At 40.8% G+C, this 21,188-nt stretch overlaps 1 protein-coding gene and 1 long non-coding RNA gene across 5 annotated transcripts in view; one reads left to right on the top strand and one right to left on the bottom strand.

Annotated features, from left to right (window-relative positions):
* Positions 1-21,188, bottom strand: part of LOC101160457 (protein phosphatase 1 regulatory subunit 29) — a 450,803-nt gene that overhangs the window by 154,898 nt on the left and 274,717 nt on the right. The window lies entirely within an intron of this gene.
* LOC110013462 (uncharacterized) lies at positions 17,071-20,358 on the top strand. The gene is made up of 2 exons (XR_002288593.3): positions 17,071-17,230; positions 17,308-20,358. It is a non-coding gene; the product is annotated as an uncharacterized LOC110013462 (long non-coding RNA).

Here is a 21,188-nt window from a genome sequence, read left to right as displayed (position 1 = left end):
AAATCTTTTTGTTTTTGTTTTTTGGAAGAGCAGGATTGATTGCTTTCACACTTGGTTATTGTACTGCTTCCCTTCAAGAGTACTGTCAGAACTGTCTGCTTGTGGACAGAATTGATTTGTTTGAAACTGTTTCTGGTCTCAGATTAAAAATTTAAACCGAACATTTACACCACTCTCTCACATGCCTCAGTTTTCTCGTAATATATGGCTTTTACTTCGTTTTCTAATATAAATTAGATCGTTTATTATTCCAATAAACCCAATTCCCATCAATTCAAAGTTACAATCATCTGCTTTTTTCAAACTGTCATGGACAACTATTTTGGTTAAGACCATTGACTAAATAAGACAGGGGTCGGCAACCTTTACCACTCAAAGAGCCATTTGGATCAGTTTCTCACAGAAATTCAAACACAGGGAGCCGTAACACCCTTTGGAAATCCCGGTGTTTCAAGTGGGCGGCATCATTTCACTTCTTTTTAAAGTTTGTGAAGAGATTTTATTTTTTTATTTTTGGGATCCTCTGTCATTTAATGGATTCTGATGAAAACTATTTCCAGAGAGGCCACAGAACTAGCAAATATGTTGCAATTAACTAGCAGTTAATCCACTTCTCCAATAGATTTTTGTCAACAAACTACGTTTTTTCTTGTCTCTTTTACGATGTTTTTGGGCTAACATTTTTGGGCTTTTGGAATGTATTGCCACATTTCAGACTTTGATGTTTGGTAATTCCTCATTACATATTAATCATTCTGGTCAAACAAACAAATCTGCCCAGGTTCCATTAAACGTAGTGTTTTCTTCAGGAACTTCAGTTTTCTCCAAATTTTCCAACGTCGTCCTACCTGGGTCGGCGACACAGGTCGATGGTCAAGTAGAACTTAACTTAGAAAATGTCTTCATTTCCATTTTTTAAGCCTGTTAGTTTTAAAAAAAAATTTTTTTTAATTATTTTTATGAACTTTTCCTGTTAACTGCTTGCTGACCGTAGTCGTCAGCATTGAGGAGTCGCTCCAGGGACGAGCAGCTTGCCTGGTTCTGACCAGCTCCTGATTCCTACTTGCTCACAAAAATACAACCGCTGGCGACAGACGACCCGGAGAGGTTGCATGATGAGGCTGTTATTCACTTCTCATTCAACATGTACTGTCTTATTAGAAAAACTTTCCATCACATAAAAGACTCTGTTTTGTGTTCACAGCCGCAGATGCGCCCCCTCCGCGTGTTCACGCTGCTCTCCTCTTCTTGCCCACTTGCACATCCCGCCGGTCTTAAAGGTACCGCGACAATGTTAGAACATAATAATTATTTTACAAAATCACAGAGAGCCGCAGCACAGGGATGAAAGAGCCGCATGCGGCACCGTTATAAGAGATCTGAATAAAGTGTTACGTGACCTATAAAAAAGGGCTTAGTTCTGGTTTTAAAGAAAGGAAGTCAACTTATTTTTTGTACTAAAATTTTTTTTCGTGATACAGACGCCACCATGTTGGAGTTTCAGTAAGCAGTACCATATTTTCACGACCGTAAGGTGCACTTAAAAGTCTTAAATTTTCTCCAAACTGTAGGGGCGACCTATGAGAGGGTGCGCCTAGTGTGTCGTTGTGGGATGTAAAAGAAGACAGCATTAGAACGGGGGAGGGAAGTGTGAGCGTGAACAACATTGTTTACAACATGGCTGAAGCAGTTTAAACTGCAAGTTATCAGCTACACGGAGGAACATGGAAGCAGCTGCAAAGAATTCAAGATGAATGAATCCATGGTTCACAAGTGGAGGAAACTGGAAAACAAACTTCAACAGTCAAGATGACCCATCTGAGCTTACGCGGAAACAAGGCGACTGGAGTGATGGATTAATGATCAGCGATCAGCTTGGAGAAGCTTCTCTGCAGTCACCATTCGACTGAGGGCAGGAACACTTACAGAGGAAGCTTTTGCTTTTGTTTTATGAAACGCTGTCATCTTTCCACCCGGGTGAGGATTACGGTGCCGCAGCAACTTCCAGTAGATTAAAATAATGAAAAGCTGTTTGTGTTACGCTTCTACTGCAGTAACAAGATTGCCGACAAACACCTCCAGCCCAACCACATCACCAACATGGACCTGGCGCCGCTTACTTTGACATCCCGGTGAGTCACTGCGCGATAGGATACGCACAACGGGGCAGGAGAAGTCAGGTTTTAATGTTGTGGGAGGCAGCGCTGGGCGAGTTACGCCACACTTTGTGAATGAATTGTAGAAGCTTGGGCTAACTTTGCTTGGACTGCTTTTGATGTGCTGAAAAGCCAGCATCGTTAATGAGGAGCAGCACGGCAACGTGACGGACTCTGACAATGACGAAAGGGAACCTGGCTTGTTTGATAGAAATTTAGCCCAGCTATTCATTTCAGATACAAAAGATGAGGACCTTTGGATCCTGATTGATGACTGAAAAAAATGGAAAATAAACCACAACCAACTCAGTTTTGCTCCTGCTGCCTTTTTTAAACACCCGCTAGTGTTGTGGAATGAGTGTGTGAATGAGGGTGTGTGTGCTGAAGCCGGTGTGTCTGCGCTCGCGCGTGTGCAGGAAGGAGGGGTGCAGAGCGCTCAGCGCAAGTCAACATTCAGTTTTTGTTACTTGGTTACGGAGAACAGTAATAAAAAAGGTTTCCCCCAAAAGAACGGGGACCGCTCCGGAGGCTCTGAGGGTCTGAACAGGGAAGTGAACCCAGATGAAGTGAATTCAGATGAAGATATAAATAAGAGGAGCAAATGTAAGATTTATGTCATGATCAGCTAGGCTGAGCAGTTCCAGATGCTGGAAACCGGAAGGACCACATGAGAACCAAATGGATTTCATGTCATCAATCAGACTCCCGGATGCACCATGACAGTAGCCCCCCTCAATGACCGCCACCGGGCTGTCCAGGACGCCTTTCCGGGTGAGCACGGTAGAAGTCCTCTATCATGGACGGGTTCAGAATTAGGGAGCAAGAGATCCATGACCTCTCCTCAGGGCCATTACCCTCCCAGTCCACAAGAAACTCCAGACCCTGACCTCGGCGCCAGACGTCCAACACCCGGCTAACGGTAAAGGCCGGGGTGCCGTCAATGATAGGGGCGGGAGGTGGGGACGCGGAAGGCGGGCAAGGAGGGCTCTCAGGTTTGATTTGGGAGATGTGGAACGAAGGGTGGATCTTGAGGGCAGCCGGTCGACGGAGACGGACACAGGAGGGGTTGATGATTTTGTCGATGTCATAGGGTCCGATAAAACGGGGAGCGAGTTTCCGAGAGGTGGACTGGACGGGCACCGCCAAATCGACGTCCTGAGATGGAAACAGAGGTGGTGAGTACCCAAGGGAGGCCTCGAACGGAGACACCCCGGTGGCAGACAAAGGGTGAGTATTGTGGGCATACTTTATCCACACAAGAAAAGGGGACCATTTTGTGCTGCCAGGTAATGGAGAGCCGCCTCCTGATTGGCTCTCTCCGCCTTACCGTTGGACCCGCGATGGTAACCAGACGTGAGACTGACTATGGCTCTTAGGGCAGAACAAAATGCTTTCCATACCTGGGATATAAATTGTGGACCGCGGTCTGACACAATATCCGCAGGTATACCATGGTGACGGAAAACATGATGCACCAGGACGTTGGCAGTTTCCATGGCTGTGGGCAGCTGAGGAAGGGTATGAAGTGGGCCGACTTGGAGAAACGATCGATAACACTGAGTATGACTATGTTGACCTGGGAAGGAGACAGTCCAGTGCCGAAATCCAAGGCGATGTGAGACCAGGGTCAACTGTGTGGGTAATGGATGGAGGAAACCAGAGGGAGGAGAGTTGGATGACTTTGGCCGAGCACAGGTGGCGCAAGCACCGATGTATTCCCGCACATCTTTCTCTATAGAAGGCCAGAAGAAGCGCCTTTGGAGAAGGCTAAGGGTTCTGTGGACACCGGCATGGCAGGAGACACGTGACGTATGCCCCAGGTGAGTACATCGGACATGAAGGAATATGGTACAAACTAAGTTCCATTAGGACAAGGGGCGTGATTGGTATCCTCACCTTGAGCTTGAAGAACCCTGGTCTCGATTTCCCAGGTGAGGTTGCCCACGATGCAAGTGGTGGGTAAGATAGTGGAATCGGTGGCATTTGCAGGTGTGTTGAATTGGCGAGAGAGCGCATCCGGTTTGACGTTACGACTGCCAGGTCTGTAAGTGATGGTCAAGTCAAAACGGTGGAAGAATAGACACCAACAGACTTGGCGTGAGTTGAGTCTTTTCTTAGAGCGTAGAAATTTGCCGGGTTCTTATGATCTGTCCAGATGATGAGAGATTGAGGTGCCCCCTCCAGCCAATGACGCCACTTCTCTAAGGAGAGTTTCATAGCCAGCAGTTCTCGGATCCCAATGTCATAGTTCTGTTCAGCTGGAGAGAGCTTCCTGGAGAAAAAGGCACAAGGTTTAAGTTTGCCTGAAGACTCTTCTCTCTGGGACAGAACGGCTCCTACACCAGAATCGGAGGTTTGGATGAGTATGGGTGCAGTGACAAACAGCTTCTTGAGGGAGTCAAAAGCAGTTTGGGCCTTAGGACTCCAACTATAGGGTTTCAGAGTGGAAGTGAGTTTGGTTAAGGTAGATCCTATTTGGCTGTATTTCCGTATGAATCAACAGTAGAAGTTCGCAAATCCCATAAACTGTTGTAATTTTTTCCTGTTATTAGGCGGTTCCCATTTGGTGACAGGTTACATTTTGGCTGGGTCAGGTTGAATGCAATTGTCTTCCAAAATCTGTCCCAGGAAAGTGATATTGGAGACATGGAACTCGCATTTTTATGCTTTTACGTACAGTCCATTTTTCCACGAGTCTTTCCAGCACACAACATACATGGGTTTCATGTTGGGCAGGATTTTGGGAATAAACAAGGATGTCATCAAGGAATACGAAGACAAAACGGTTGAGAAAATCTTTGAGGACATCATTAACCAGTCTTTGAAAAATGGCTGGAGCATTTGTAAGCCCGAATGGCATGACTAAATATTCAAATTGTCCAAGAGAGGGTATTTAAATTTCCATTCATCACCTTCCTTCATGCGGATGAGGTGATAAGCGTTTTGGAAATCTAACTTGGAAAAGATATGTGCTTCTTGTACAGAATCAAAAACAGACCTCGGGAGAGGTAGTCAATACTTGTCTTTGATGGTTATTTGGCTAAGTTCTCTGAAATCGATGCATGGACATAGGAACTTGTCTTTCTTTTCTACAAAAAAGAACCCCGCACCAATTGGTGAAGAGGAAGGACGCATCTGACCAGAAGAAAGTGCCTCTTGTATTTATTTCTCCATAGCAATTTTCTCAGGACCAGACATATTGAACAATCTACCTCTAGGTAGTGTAGCACCAGGGAGCAGTTCAATGGAGCAGTCGTAGAGCCTATGCACAGGTAAAGAGCAAGCTTTAATTTTACTGAAAAAGATTTTGAGATCTTGGTAGAAGGAGGTAACTTTAGTTGGATCTACACCCCCCGAACAATTGGAAGGTGGAGGTGTGAGCCAAGCAAAAATAACTCCAATAAGCAATCCGTTGTTGACCCCAATCTAATTGGGGATTATGCAACCTGAGCCAGGGAAAACCCAAAATTATGGGAGTCTGTGAAGTTTTGGTAATGACAAACTGTATGTGTTCTAATTGATTACCAGACGTTATGAGGAGAATAGGCCTGGTGCGATGCGTGATGCGGGAAAGATGTTGACCTGCCAGCCCAGCAGCCTCGACAGGAGGGGTCCAGAGGTTCCATGGGTAAAGCAAGTTCAGTGGCGAGATGATGGTCAATGAAGCTCTGCTCCACGCCAGAGTCAACCAGAGTTTGAAATTTAAAAACCTCAGACTGTAAACAAAGAAGTTTCTTCCTGAAGAAACTATAGCGTCACCCTTCCACGGCCTGTCTTCTAGTGGGAGGCTCTGCCTTTTAAACGTGGTTGGCATTGTGAGAGAAAATTATCTGGGTTACCGCAATAGAAGCAGGACTTCTCTTCCTTCCTTTTTTGACATTCTTCTGGCGTCAATTTTAAGTGACCGATCTGCATAGGTTCCTCCATGTTTTTACATGGAGAGTCCTGTACTGGTAAAGGGGGATGATTTAATCAAGGACCATGAAGGTTGACGTAGCAGCAGCTTTGACAAGGGCACATCCTTGTCTGGGTCAGCTAGGATCCAAGACTGGGTTTTGGGGATGGAAACAGTCACTGAAATATAAAATGCAAAACTACCGAACAAAGCCTGGGCGACTCGGACATCCCGAAATCCGTGTGAACTCCTTGAAGCACAAACGAGAAGGCCAAGGCAAAGCGGCAGCCAACATCAAGAAAGCACTTACTTGCTTGTGCACTCACATTTTTATACATTCTGTTTTGTTTTGTTGCTCCTGCTTTAGTGTGATGACATCGACACCAGAAGGGAGTGCATCCTGAAAAGTGTTGCCATCTACCTCAATGAAGATCCTGACTCTTTCTTTAAGGGATATTTGGTAAGTCTATGTCAGTGTTCCCCATCTTGTGTAATTTCTTCCATGGCACATGGTTATTGAATTGAATCTTTCTTAATATAAATAGATGCAAACAGACTTTACAAAATGTATCTTCTGGCATATATAGAAATTACTTTCAACTCCAAAACATTTTTTCAATGCACACCAAATATCTATTGCTTATGACTTTGTTTCAGGCCTCTGCCACTGAGGATGCAGAGAGGGACATCTCAAGCACAGTCATGGGGATTTACATCATTCAAAGTGAAGGGAACAGGGAGCCAGAGGACGTGGGAGTTGTGATCGAAGGCCTTAAAGTTCTAAAGAATGTAGGCAGTATCATCCTTGGGTTCATCATGCTGTTTGGGCTCATTTATGCCCTTGATTTAAGCTTTCCAGAAAACCTCAAGTACACTTTTGAGTTTTGCCAGAAGATCGTAATGAATTTGGATGGGCACAAGCTGAATACGAAGATACAGCAGCTGAAAATCAAGTTGTTTGCATAAGAGACAAGAATCAGGTGACTAAAAACAGTGCAACATTGTGTTTCCTCATCTTTCAGCAGTTTTTCTTTCTTCCCATTTATATATTCTATATTTTATATATATTACATTTATTTTTCGTTTCTCTCTTACCTGTTTGACAATTGAATGACTCTTAACACAGGTTGAAATGATTCAGAACATGCTGCAAGAGACATTTTCAGTGACTGTTTTTATTTTATTTTGTATTTAAACACTGCAGGCCAGATTTGGTTCATGCAACCTATTTGTGAACTGTGTTAAGAACTGTGTTCTTTTTTGATTTGTTCAGTTGTTGTGGAGTGAAAAAGCTGTAAGATCTTTGAGTAGCCAGCCATTCTTTTTTTAGTTGTTTTTATGTTATGACTTTGAGATGCACTGTAAAAGGAAAAAAAGCACTTTATTTATAATTTTATTATATATGTTTTCATTTTTTTCCCACATTTCATTAAATATGCTCTGTTTTAGGTCCATTTTTGTTTGTGCTCTTAGGAAAAAATGTAAGACATTTGTGGCCACAAGGTTTTAAGGCCCAGCAGAAAGTTTTCTTCCTTTGGCTTCATGGACTACTTTTACAGCCCTGTTACATTTTAAATTGGTAATGTAAAACAGGCAGATAACTCCTGTAACTTCAATATTCAATGTTATTAGATGATATAATGTTGTGTTTTAAAGTATTTTACATGTTGTTACTTTAGTATTCAGATTGCAAAATTCATCAAAAGGCTGCTTTGAGGTACTTGAGATGCATTAACATTTCACGTTATTGCGCTATTTCTGTCATTTGGTGTAAGATAACTACGCTCAAATTGTTCTTTGAGAAATATGCCACCGTTTTCAATGATAATATTGTCTTTTGGATATTTTTGATAGTCATGTATGCATTGGGGCATTAGTTATTAATGATTGAGGTTTGATATTTAGAACCATTTAAAGACTGCACTGTACAGGTCCTATTTAAATTTATTTGTTTTTTTCAATAAAGGGACCTCAGTAAGATTTGGCATTTGTGTGTGTGTATTATTGGGGGATTAAATAGGAAAAGATTAATTTAGAAGAAATAGTTTTTATTGAGTTGAACAAATATAAATAAGTTTAATTAAGTGAATGGATTTCTTTTTGTTTGGCTTTTCGTGATAAAATTGAATTCGACTAACTCAATTTTATTTCATTACATGGAAGAATTTTCTTTGAGTTCGGGCTACTCATATTTATTGGATGGAAATCCTGCCCACAATTAAATTGAGTTCATCCAATGAGTTATTTTTTTGAGTGTATATGAGCTGAGTTTACATAATTTAGCAGATGTATATAATGTACAGTGTTTGTTTTTATAAATAACTGTATGTGAGGGACGTGTTTCTTGTGCTGAGCGCTAAACGCCGGCAAAAAAGCCGCTGGGTCAGGCCAGACATTCTCGTGCATCTAAATGACGGTGGACAAACAGTTGCTAGTGGGAAAATAACAAATATATGAGCCTATTTATGTTTAAATAACACAAATAAGTTGCCCCTGGATAAAGGTCGGACCCCTGGCCAATCTATGAAAAAAACTGTGATATACCTGCAAAAGGTAAGTAAACTATCATTACATTGCATCATCACGCAACAAATCTCTCAATGGGTGGAAAATTTAGATGCAACCAGAAGGTTTCTGTTTGACATATTTATTTAAACTTCAACAAAAGCACACACAAGCGCTTGTGCTTTGAGAGCGGAGAACCAGTGTGAGTATTTCTGCTACCTTGCAGCAGTGTTGTGAGGGAACTTTAGAACATTTAAAAACAAAAAATTATTTTTAAATGTATTTTTTTAATAAACCATCAACGTTTCTATATACGCTCATATCAATTAAATTTTAACATTGTGAAATTGATTACGGCATATCCCCCGTTTAAAAATAAAAATAAAATAGTGAGCATGGTGTCTAAATTGCCTATCAAATTCGGGGCCCTACATAGTGCCGCACTATATCATTTTTTTATGTAGTTAGGGGTTAGGGATGTGTCTTGTGGGGGTTTGAAGAGGTTTTGGGGAGTTCCTTGATTTGAAACTGACTTATAAGTTTAAGATTAGATGTGGGTGCTGTCCTGTTGGATATGTGCAGTTTGGCACATTGTCTGATGTGGTTCATGACAGCTAAAATGCTTGATTCATTTGTTTGATATTGTTATTTAAAATCCTGTTGGATATGAGCAGTTTGGCACATTGTCTGATGTGGTTCATGACAGCTAAAATGCTTGATTCATTTGTTTGATATTGTTATTTAAAATCTGTTTAGAATTCGGCTTATCTTCCATTATAAACCCGCCAAAATTTCGATTTATCCCCTACAGAACCAACACCTGTATGTATCTTGTGGGGGTTTGAAGAGGTTTTGGGGAGTTCCTTGATTTGAAACTGACTTATAAGTTTAAGATTAGATGTGGGTGCTGTCCAGTTGGATATGTGCAGTTTGGCACATTGTCTGATGTGGTTCATGACAGCTAAAATGCTTGATTCATTTGTTTGATATTGTTATTTAAAAAGACTGCTACTGATGGCTTTTATTTCTGTATTTTTACAGTTTCACTTTGTACCCCAGATACAAGATTGTTAATTAAAGCAACTTCAAAACTTGTTTTTTGGAACAAAGTTTAGCTAGCTGTTTAGCTGAGAGCTACGTCATGTTTTAGCCAGGACTGTATATTTAGGTTGTGGGATTTTGTTTAAAACTTCATAATCATTATTAAAACACCACTGAGAACATTTTTTATTTTTAAAAAAATGTCATAGGGGGACTGTAAAAGAAAGAAGAGATAGAGTCAAATAGCAGATAGGTTTCACTGGTGTCACCTCTGTACTATACGGCTATGGCTATGGGATATATGGCTATGGGAGATGACAGGCGAGAGAGGGCGGGCTGTGCCAGAAATTACAACTTGTGTGAAAAAAGGAAGTGATCAAACGAACCAGAGGGCAGTCAAACATCCTGACAGACTGAGCAGAGGAGGGACAGGGGAGGAAGAGGTGATAAAAACGCTGAAAGGTTAGGGACTGAGCAAGGAGGTGTAAAGAAACTGTGTATGAACTAAAGACAAGAAAAAGGAAATGAGCTGGATCTTAGTGGAAGGGAGAGACAGAGGTTGATAAAGGTGTGAGTAATGTTTCTATGCTGTCACACTATTGAGACAAAGGTTTTCCTAAGGGATTCATCCTGCTTCTCCCAACAACTTCTCTGTTAGCATAAACCTGGATTAATGGACACATACACATCTCATACATGCACAAAGGTACGTGTGAACTGTTAAAAGAGAAATTGCAGGCATTCCTCTGCATAATACATACACTGAAGCTGCGTAATCAGAATGGGATGATTAGAGCAATTGCTGCTGTGCTGCAACATTTTCTAATAAATGACTGAGGTAATTTAAACAAGGTGGCAAAGTTGGACCAAGATTTACAAATGTTTGTATTAACAGTGCATGGGTCCAGAAGAACAGGTTTATTAGGAGGAAACAGCTTAACTTGCATGGATGTGTATCTTTAGCTAAAAGATAAATAGTGCACAAAAACAAATGGCCCACTGTATTTACTGACAAATCAAAGTTATAACTTTTTCCCTTATGGTCCTTTCTGCCTGTTTTGCCAACAATTAAACAACAATTTACAGTTTTTAAATGTTGTTTATTTAAAGTTCGGTCTCAAAGTATATTTTTATACACATTTATTTAACCATTAAGTCCAGGCAAATGTGTGGACTCTTTTAAACTATATTGTCAGTTTACACCTTTTTTCAAACATAAAATGTTGTTTTTTACTGATATCATTTTTGAATTTAGACATTAATTTGGAATTTCAATTTTATGTTGTTTATAGTTTAGGTCAGTGTATGTTTGTCTTCTTTTTTATACTCTAACTTGACTTTAAAAACCCACTCCAATAATCTTTGATCTATTGTCAAAGCGTTCCCAGTGGTACTTTGATTATAGTTATGCTGTTTTTAAAAAAACAAAAACATCACAACATTACCGGTGCAACAAATATGACAAGCAATGCCCAGACTATTTCCTGTTCACTCCAGTCCACTCGCGAATGCTGAGCCCACAGGGTGTGCAGGTAATAGCACAGTAAACAGCTGTCAATCCACACTAACTCTTAAAATCTGTTTAGAATGTGCCTATGCCACATGAGTAACAAGACTGACAAGGTTCAGCATTGTTTTCAGGTGAGTGCTGCACCAAAAAGCAATGACCCATCACGCCAGCCCTGCATCAGATCCAAGCTGCTGTGAGCACAGACACTTCTCACTGTAGTTCAGAGCATTATTTAACTGAATGATGTAGAACAGTGTTTTTCAACCTTTATTGAGCCACGGCACACTTTAACCTTGACAAAAATCCCGCGGCACACCAGCATCCCAAAAAAAAAAAAAGCAGAAACTCATAGTCTGTTTTGATCTACAGCCCCCCCCCCCCCCCCCCCCCCCGGCAATCTGACGTGCATTTTTGTGATAATTGTGGCAGAAAAAGCAGGAAGTTGCAGATGTTTTTCTAAAAGATGTAATAAAAGTTAAGTTACATAAAAACTGTATGTTCGTTGTGTTTTCAAGACGCTGTCCCTTTAAGCCAATGCATCATGGGAGATGTAGTGTGAAAACTGCGAGAAAACGGCAGAAAGACTCGCGTCTCTGAGCTTCATGGTTTTGTTCACTTGTTCCACGGTCTGATACCGGATTCTGTGGAAAGTTACACCGCTAAAGACGAGCTTTAGCTGGTGTTTTTGTCGGAACTGACTGAGTTATGAGCTAAATTGGAACAAGGAAGTGGAGACTTTAACCACTTCTGATTGGTCAGACTGATGACATGTGATTAAGCCTTCAAGAATGATTGGTGGAGTCGTGGAGACAGTAAAAGCTGCGGGACTTTTCCTTACACAGTTATAGCTGCAGCTATTTCGCGTTACCGTCATTCTTATCAAAATGTCTTTAATAGAATCAAATAAACACAAAGAAAAAAGGATTTTATGATTGTTTATATTCCTAACTACTCAGTGTTTTATCAGGACCTGTTTGGATGAACAAAGAGCTGATTTCCTGGAGATGGGAAATGCTTTTAGATCAGTTAATGAGGGCAATTTTCCACGGCACACTTGACCATCTCCCATGGCACACTAGTGTGCCGCGGCACACTGGTTGAAAAACACTGATGTAGAAGACAGGAGTTACATTGTCTGGAACATTTAAACTGCCAACAGCACCAACATCAAGAGGTGCAGTCCCGTACGGAAAGGGCCTGACTCTTAATTTTTTTATTATAAACAGTGGCGGTTGTACACTAACTTACTCCCTGGGCGAGTAACCACCACCACCACCCCCTCCCACCCCCCGCACACATACATATTTGACGATAGCCTTTTGTGTTCCCTATCTTTATATGGCCATTTTACACAAAAAATGCATGCATTTTTATAAACTTGTATTACAGGGGTGTCAAACTGACTTGCACAGGGGCCTAAATCCAACATAAACACTTATTGAACACACTAAAGCTAACCTTTAAAAATGTTTAAACCTTTAAAACTTATGTTTTGAACATAAATATGAATAAAAACAGACAGGAATATCAATCCAAAATAAATCAAATTGAACCTTGAATAATGTATAATATTTCGCTCCCCATGAAAATACATTCTATCAAAATTATACAAATATGAACAAGATGCAGAACAAAACAAAGTCTGGAAATTTAATAATTAGAAATACCAAATCAAATCCTTCCATTTTCTTTGCTCTTTTGTCCACTTTTTTAGAGCTGGACTCCTGGCATCAATTTTAGCAATACATTCATTTCTGCTTGGTGTGTGATGTTCTGTTTGTATCTTTGTGAAACGTATTAAAGGGATTTGATTTTTTTAAAGACCTGTTATTATGAATATCATTTTTAGGTCTTATAAAACATCAAAAACTCAATCATAGAACTCCTTTAAATTTGCCTGTGCCTAAAACCGCTACTGATTATAAAGGTTTCTATTGAAGTAAAAGTGTGCATGTAAAGTGGACGGCAGCAGGAAATGAGCAATTTGTTCACCAGACAAAAGTGTCAAGGTGCATTTTTAGAGTCAGACATTTTTATTTTAAAAGCAAGTTATTTAAAAGCAAAATATTTTTAGGATTGATTTGTGATTTTAGTGAGATGAAATGAAGGAAAGAGAGACAGGGCATAAGATTATTCATAAGATAAAGATGCTTTATTGATCCCAGCCTTGGAAAATTGGGTTGTTGCAGGGTCCGCATACAGGCTCAATACAAACAAACAAAGAATGGGTAACAATCAGAAAGAAAAAAAAAACAATTGGTACGCATAAAAGCTCTAGAAAAACAGACATCAAATGAGTTTATCGATTGCAAATGGATGAGGAGCTAAAAAGTCAGAAGGAGTGAGGTAGGAATGATCTCCTGCAGCAGTTGGTGTGAAAGCGAAGCTGCCTTAGCCTCTTGGAAAATGTGCTCCACTGACAGTCAAGTACAGGATGGAGAGGATGCTCAGGATTATCCATGATGGATAACGGCTTATTCAAAGTCCTCCTCTACATCACAGCTTAGAATGTGTCCAATTTTTCACCCAATTACAGAGCCAGCTCTTCTTCAATCTATTAGGCTACATTCACACTGTAGGCTGAAACGACCCAATTCCGAATTTTTTGCCCCTATTCGACCTGTATCTGATCTTTTCATGACAGTCTGAACGACACAGATCCAATCTTTTAAATTGTGACCCAGGCCACTTGGGTATGTGGTCCTGAATCCGATACGTATCTGATCTTTTGAAATGCGACCTCCGTCTGAACGGCCAGGCCACATTTATCCGACGTCATCGATACGCTACAAAAGTCATCATTCTGCGTTGAAGGAGGCAGGAACGAGAACATAGACATCAACCATGGTGGAAGATGCTGCTAAGACCAGTCAGTGGAAGGGAAGCGAGGTCACCCATTTGATTAATATTTGGGGTGACTGCTCCATTCAGGCCAAACTCAAGGGCTCTTATCGCAACTGGGAAGTTTTTGAAAAAATTTCCAGCGAAAATGCAGAGCATGGTGTGGGACCTGTGTGGAACCTGTCCCTGTCCCGCGATGACGTTTTTTCCTTCCGACCCTGGTCAGAAGCGCGGGGGAGACATTTCCCAGGTCCGAAGGCAGATTCTCCTTTGGGGTTCACTTCCCCATTCAGACCCTCAGATTCTCCAGGGTGGGTTAATAAAGAGTCTATAGCAGTTCTTCTGGGGGAAGCCTTCTTTTATTACCATTCTCCTTCCCCCGTAACACACAACATGAATGCGCACCCCCAACACACTTCCGCTGCCCCCTCTCACTCCCTCCTGTGCTGCACGCGCTCTCTCCTGTCTCTTACACACACACGCACGGCCCCAACACATACACATCCCCATTCCACAACAGTGGGTACAGACGATCCTGGCTACAATGCCTTCTTAAAATGAGAAGGTTGTTATTGTGCTGGCTCCTTTGTGAAAATGAATTTAATAATGCAAAAAGAGCTCCGCTGTTGACAACACTGTTGTTGACATCCATTGTTAATGTTAATGTCTGGGTCATTTCACTGTCACACAGGAGATCACAAAAGTTCGCACTTATCTGGAAATGTGAACTACCTTGCAAAAAAAATCACATTTTTTCAAAAAATCGGAATTGAGCATTAAGCCCTGCAGTTTGAACGTAGCCTTAGTGTACTTAGCAGCTATGCTGCCCCTTCCAGCAGACCACCATGTAGAACAGAGTGTTGGCGACAACAGACTGGTAGAGCATCCCAAGCATCCTGCTGCACACATTCAAGGACCTTAGTTTCCTCAGGAGGTAGCGTCTGCTGCTGGTCTTCTTGTACACGGCAGTGCTCTTGGTCTTCCAGCTCAGCCTGTTGTCAATGGTTACTCCCAGATACTTGTACTCCTCTACCGCTGCTATATCCCTGCCCAAGATGCTGAGAGGCTGGGAAGCTGGTCGTTTCTTACTGAATTCCATCACCATCTCTCTGATCTTTTCCATGTTCAGCAGCAGGTGATTTACTCCAGCCCACCTCACAAATGTATCCACAAGTTCCCTGTACTCCTCCTCCTGCCCGCCATTAATGCAGCCGACAACCGCATAGTTGTCACAAAACTTCTGGAGATGACTTGATTCTGAGTTGTACCGGAAGTCACTGGTGTACAAAGTGAACAGGACAGGAGAGAGCACAGTGCCCTGCTCCACACTGCTCGTCCCACATCAGACAGGACACTGCCCAACCGCACAAACTGCGGCCTGTCCGACAAGTAGTCAGTGATCCAGGAGCCCAAGGACCCGTCTACACCCACCAGCCGCAGCTTCTCACCCAGTAACCAGGCTGGATGGTATTGAACACACTGGAGAAATCAAAGAATGTGACTCTCACAGTGTCCCCCCGCCATCCAGGTGTCAATTAGCACGCTGCAGCAGATAAAGCAGCAACTTCTTGTGAAAGCATGTGAAATAAACAAATGCAAAGACAAAAGATTGGGTTGAGGGGGGCTGAGAGGCAGTGGAAAAATAATAAAACAGTGGCGAGAGAAGAGATGATCTCTGAGTCATATTTAGCCACTGAACGACACAAAAAATGTCATGTGTGGATTAAATATTAAAATGCCAGGGGAGAAAAGAGATGAAGTCCTGCAATTCTGTCTCCCTCATTCTCTCCTATATTTCCCTCTCCCTCACTTGGATGTTCATTTTGTTTAATAAAATACTGTAGAAGAAAGGGAAAAAAACACAAAGGGTACAGTAAAGAAACAAAGTAAGTGCTGGAAAAGAGGTGCTGCTTCAAGGTTTTATAACTCAGGATCAGAAGAAGTAAGAAAGATGGACTAGATCACTGTGGGAAGGTGCTTTAGGTAATTATCTGTTTTTATATACTGGAATTTTCATTCTCTCCTTTTCACACATGCATATACTTTTCTTTTTCTGCTCTTGGTTACTTTAGAAACTTGACAAATTGGGGTAAAACTGAGGTGAAGTTTGTTGTAATATTCTTAAAGCAGCTAAGATGATCAATTATGTATGTAGATGTAACTATTATTTTATTTATTTTACTTCTAGGTTAGTATTTAAGTAGAGTATTTTACTCTTACTTAAGCCCATTGGTAAGAGTGCACTTATGTAGGTTTTGGGTTGTTCAGGCCCACCGAGGGTCGTACACAGGACCGGTGGCTACATTCACACCAGCCGTGGCAACTTGTGTTCAAGCAGCCACTTTCAATGAAGAGTCCATGTAAACGCCCATAAACCCATGTTTCATGCTTCCACTTTTAAAACCCTCACGTTCATGCGTCAATTGAATAAAATTTGCACGCACTTGTGACGTCCGGGTGATGCTCTTCCAAGGTGCTCTTATTCCATAAAGTACCCATAGGATGCACAAGAGTCACAGTCATGCTGACCACAAGACAAGTGCACTTATCACGTGAACAGCACTAACGGGCACAGGGTTTGGGGGGGATTAAAAAAACAAAAAACTACATGATGTGCTTGCGTGACTAACACTAACCCACTTCCCCCTTCTTAACCCTGTTGTGTTGTTTAAGTGTTCATACAAAAAAATGTGCATGAACATTTTCACTGTATGGGCTCACTGATTGATCCACAACTTTATATATATTGTGGACCACATGGTTTCCAAAAACCTGTTTAGCTCTTTTTTGCCCACAGACGGTCCATATCCACCCATGAGGACAGTTGTGACTATGATCTTAATATAATCAGTTGTAAGTATGCCTGGTCTTCCAATGTTTAGCAAATTAATCAGATGATAAAATCTGAGTGATAAAACTTTTTAGAGGCTGCTTAAAATTCAAAGGCGACTGGATTATTATTTTCAGTCAACCAGCACATGTGGAGGTAACGCGGTGGCTAATTTTTCTATTTTCTCCCTTTTTTTGCTAGATTCTCACGTAAACAATAGTTTTTGGATCTGAAATAAGAAGGATGAGCTTATTTGAGCATTTATATGCACATGTGAAACCCATGGAAGGAAGGTTTTGTCACGGTGCCTGTGTCAGCCACCTCCCCCTCCCAGCTCACCTGCTCCTGCTCTGCTGATTGGAACCAGCTGTCCTGCATCTCCTCATCTCCTGCCTGCCTTCATAAGGGTTCTTCTCTTCAGTATCCAGCGCCAGTTTGTTATACTCACTCCGGTGCATACGTCTGGCCTTTTAAACTTCGCTAACCAAGCTAAGTTGTTTTTGCTCACGACTCTTGTGCTCACCCTCAGGTCCACTTACCATTGGTCACGCTGGTTCCTTCATCCAGAGCTTCTCTTCACCCTGGTCTCGCTGTCCTCAGCGCTCACGTCCTTCCTCAAGTTGGTTTCGCCGTCCTCGGCGCCCACGCCTTCCTCAAGTTGGTTTTGCCGTCCTCGACGTCCACGTCGCTGGATCCACGGATCACCTCGCTCGTGGGAAATACTCCACCAGTTCTCGTCGTCCACATCTCCGGTGACGTCAGACCTTCACCCGAGGATTACTCCACGCACCTTGAAACTGTTTATTCTCCTCTAAGAAAATAAACCACCTTCAAGCTAATCCTGTCCGAGAGTTACTTCCGGGTTACAGCTTCTGGGTCTGCCGCGTCCACGACGCCATGACAGGTTTAGGAAAGTAAATAAAGAATAGTTCCCAGCCAAACCGCAAGTCCATTTTGATCGTTCATGTTAATAAACCGTTCGGTTTGTTCGTGAATGCCACATCTCTAATGAAGTTGAGTTTCTAACTTTGTTTTTGATGTAAATATGTGTGAGTAGTATGTAAATTCATTGTGTGCGTGCACTGCCAATATTTTCTTGTGTGCTGAGAATGTGCGAGCAGTTTGTGATTGTGTTATTGCAGTTGTATATGTGTAACTTTATCGTGTGAAAGCTCGACAGTACATAATCCAACATCTTTGGAAATGGTGGAAATGTGTTTCAAAGTTTCCTCTTTACTGCTTAAAATAAGTTTAAATATTCATACTTATTAAACATTTGTAAATTTCTTATTAGCATATAATTGATATATAAGTTCATCAGTAATCTGAATACTGTATTTTTACAAGCTTTATTTTTCATACAGTCAAGTTTAAAAAAATAAATAAAAAGATTGAACTTTAACTTAAACTTATATTTATACCTGTCCCTATCTCAGGTACACTCAAAGGACAGTTCTCAGGATTTCTGAAGACCAGGATGATGATGATGAAGTGTAATCGCATGCTTCCTCAAGCAGACAATCTCTCACACACACAGTCTGGTGTGCAGTAGCGGTTTTTATTACGTGTCTTTATTTTAATATAAAATGTATTTTTTATGTCTGCCTATCATTTAGTTGGTGTTAGTTACCTATTTGACAGCAGTACAGCAGGTAATGCAGGCAGTAAAACAGCTGTGTTTTTTGAGATCATAAATAAACAATAAATCATTTGTGTATGAATGTCCTGAAATTTATTGGAGGATTTTTACTGTTAGTGATCCACAAAATTAGGAAAATGCCAAATATTTTAGAGTGATCCCAGTGACGAATTCTATGATTTAGTATTTAATGTTTTCTAAGACCTAAAAACGATTTTCACAATAACAACTTTTAAAATAAAATAAAGTCGCTTTGATTCGTTTTACGAAGACCCACCCAGGGGTCACTTAGCCGGGGAATAAGTTAGTGCAGAACCTCCACTGCTGGTATGTTGTGGCTTATGAGAGATGTGCACACTCCACAACAATAAAAACTATAAAGAGAAAACTCTTGACTATTGAGCATAAACATGAAAATCTGTTCTTTTCTTTTTGTGATTTTCTGGAGTATAGGTAGCTCTGGGGTATAGGTTGCAGGAGCCAAAAGAAGCATACTAAAGAAGAAAATATATATATATATAAATAGATAAGTTGCTCTGGAGTATAAGTCGCACTTTTAACATGAAAGTCCAACAACGATGAACAAATCTGCCAAGCCCGGCATAATGCTGCATTCACACGATTCATGCGTTAAATTCATGTCCACTGCTTCTTTTGACGCACGCCAAATTTAATGCTCAATGCATTAAGTTGCGTGTGGAGAAGCTACTGTCTGAAGTTTTTAGCCTCATCACTATATGGTGGATTTGACTGTATATCTTGAAGATACAGATGATGTTGAAAGATTACATTTATTTATCTTAAAGAGCTCTACGAAAGCATCAATATATATATATTTCTTTGCTACGGCGATACCTTATACTGCAGGAGCTGCATCTAAATGACGGTGGACAAACAGTTGCTAGTGGGACAATAACAAATATATGAGCCTATTTATGTTTAAATAACAAAAATAAGTTGCCCCTGGATAAAGGTCGGACCCCTGGCCAATCTATGAAAAAAACTGTGATATACCTGCAAAAGGTAAGTAAACTATCATTACATTGCATCATCACGCAACAAATCTCTCAATGGGTGGAAAATTTAGATGCAACCAGAAGGTTTCTGTTTGACATGTTTATTTAAACTTCAACAAAAGCACACACAAGCGCTTGTGCCATGAGAGCGGAGAACCAGTGTGAGTATTTCTGCTACCTTGCAGCAGTGTTGTAAGGGAACTCTCTAGTCTAATCCAGTTAGGCGTGTAGCTGAAGTTTCTTTGTAAGCGAACAAGTAACTTCAAACTGCTACAAACAGGCTGTTATACCAGAGAAAGTAGCTACTTTTTACCATATAGGGGATTTTGTGGGGCATGGAACACTAAGCTTTTGCCTAAGGGAACAATTGCAATTCTGCAGAAAGTATCTGTGAACGCTAGACAGACATAGAAGAAAGTTATCAAAGAAAAAGAAATAAAATCCCTTAAACTGAAAATTACATTTTTTAGAAGTACATTTTTCATTCAAATATTCCATTTGGAGGATTTTTTTCTAATATTTTAAAACTGCAGAAAATCCATTGTATTTTTGTTGATTTTTTTTTTTACATTTAATCTTAATTACAGCATTACACAAAGTTCAAACTTTAAGTTCTACCCTGTATTTTTTGGGAGGTATTTTGCAGCAGTTGTTTTTCCTCAGAAATTTGGCTTGTTTTGATTTTCCAATTTGTTATGAGGACTCAGTATGTCACAAAAACTCAAAGCATCATAAACTGAGTGGAGTATAGTGGTGGTACAGCTGCAGGGTTAGTTGATTTACACGTACTCATTGGGAAACATTTCTGTCCTTTGTCAATTGTGCTTGAAGGAAGTTTCCCTGTGAAGATAAAAATATCTAAAAAAGTGGTTGATTGTAAAGCTACGTTCATACAGTCCTCAGCAACATGCGCTGAAGCAACTGCGTCCAATGAAAAGTTGATGTAAGAATGCACATTTCCGGCCTTTGCGTTCAGACGTAGCTATGCATATGAACAGGACCGCTATGAACGTTTTGGGGCTCTGTGTCTAAGACATGTGGCCATTGAGAGCGCATTGAAAGTTAAGCCAGGTAAAACTTTGACCAATCAGGGACTCGGATTTGATTGTCTCTTTTCATTCATGGATGTGTCTACCCTTTGAAAATTGGTCATAGAGGAGAAATTATTAATTGTGGGTTGTACCTAGCTGGAATTATATGATATATCAAGACTTTCATATATCGGACTAGAGCTGTGAAAAAAAATGCCTGGAGGAAGATTTACGAGATTTGCACCACTTCATGAAAAAGAAAAAGAAGAAGCCCCTCCTTGCTTTTGCAATGTCTCAAAGATCTACCTATATGTATATATATATATATATATATATATATATATATATATATATATATATATATATATATATATATATATATATATATATATATATATATAAAATAAACATAGTATTATGACCTATTAGTACATAAAAATGGCTATGTACTGTTAATTCAACAACTACACAGTAAGAGTACACAAATGCATGTGAGCAGATACTTTAGTATTAACAGATGAGGCGTTTTATTACAAAAGCAGAAAGCAGCGACTATCGTTTTTCATGCTCTGCTTTAAACTGTGCAATGGGGGGACCATGGCATTTCTTAAGCGCTGCTGGCTCCATGGCCAGCACTCGAGAATTGCGTGCTACAGGAAAACACAGCTGCCTCATTGAGTTCGGGTCCATCAGGCCACAACCACGGAGGCACGCAGGGTGATCT

Source organism: Oryzias latipes, chromosome 1, assembly GCF_053564925.1.
Source record: "Oryzias latipes strain Hd-rR chromosome 1, Olatipes_Hd-rR_3.1".
In the NCBI taxonomy this organism is placed as follows: domain Eukaryota; kingdom Metazoa; phylum Chordata; class Actinopteri; order Beloniformes; family Adrianichthyidae; genus Oryzias; species Oryzias latipes.
This window is presented reverse-complemented; position numbering and strand designations above follow the sequence as displayed.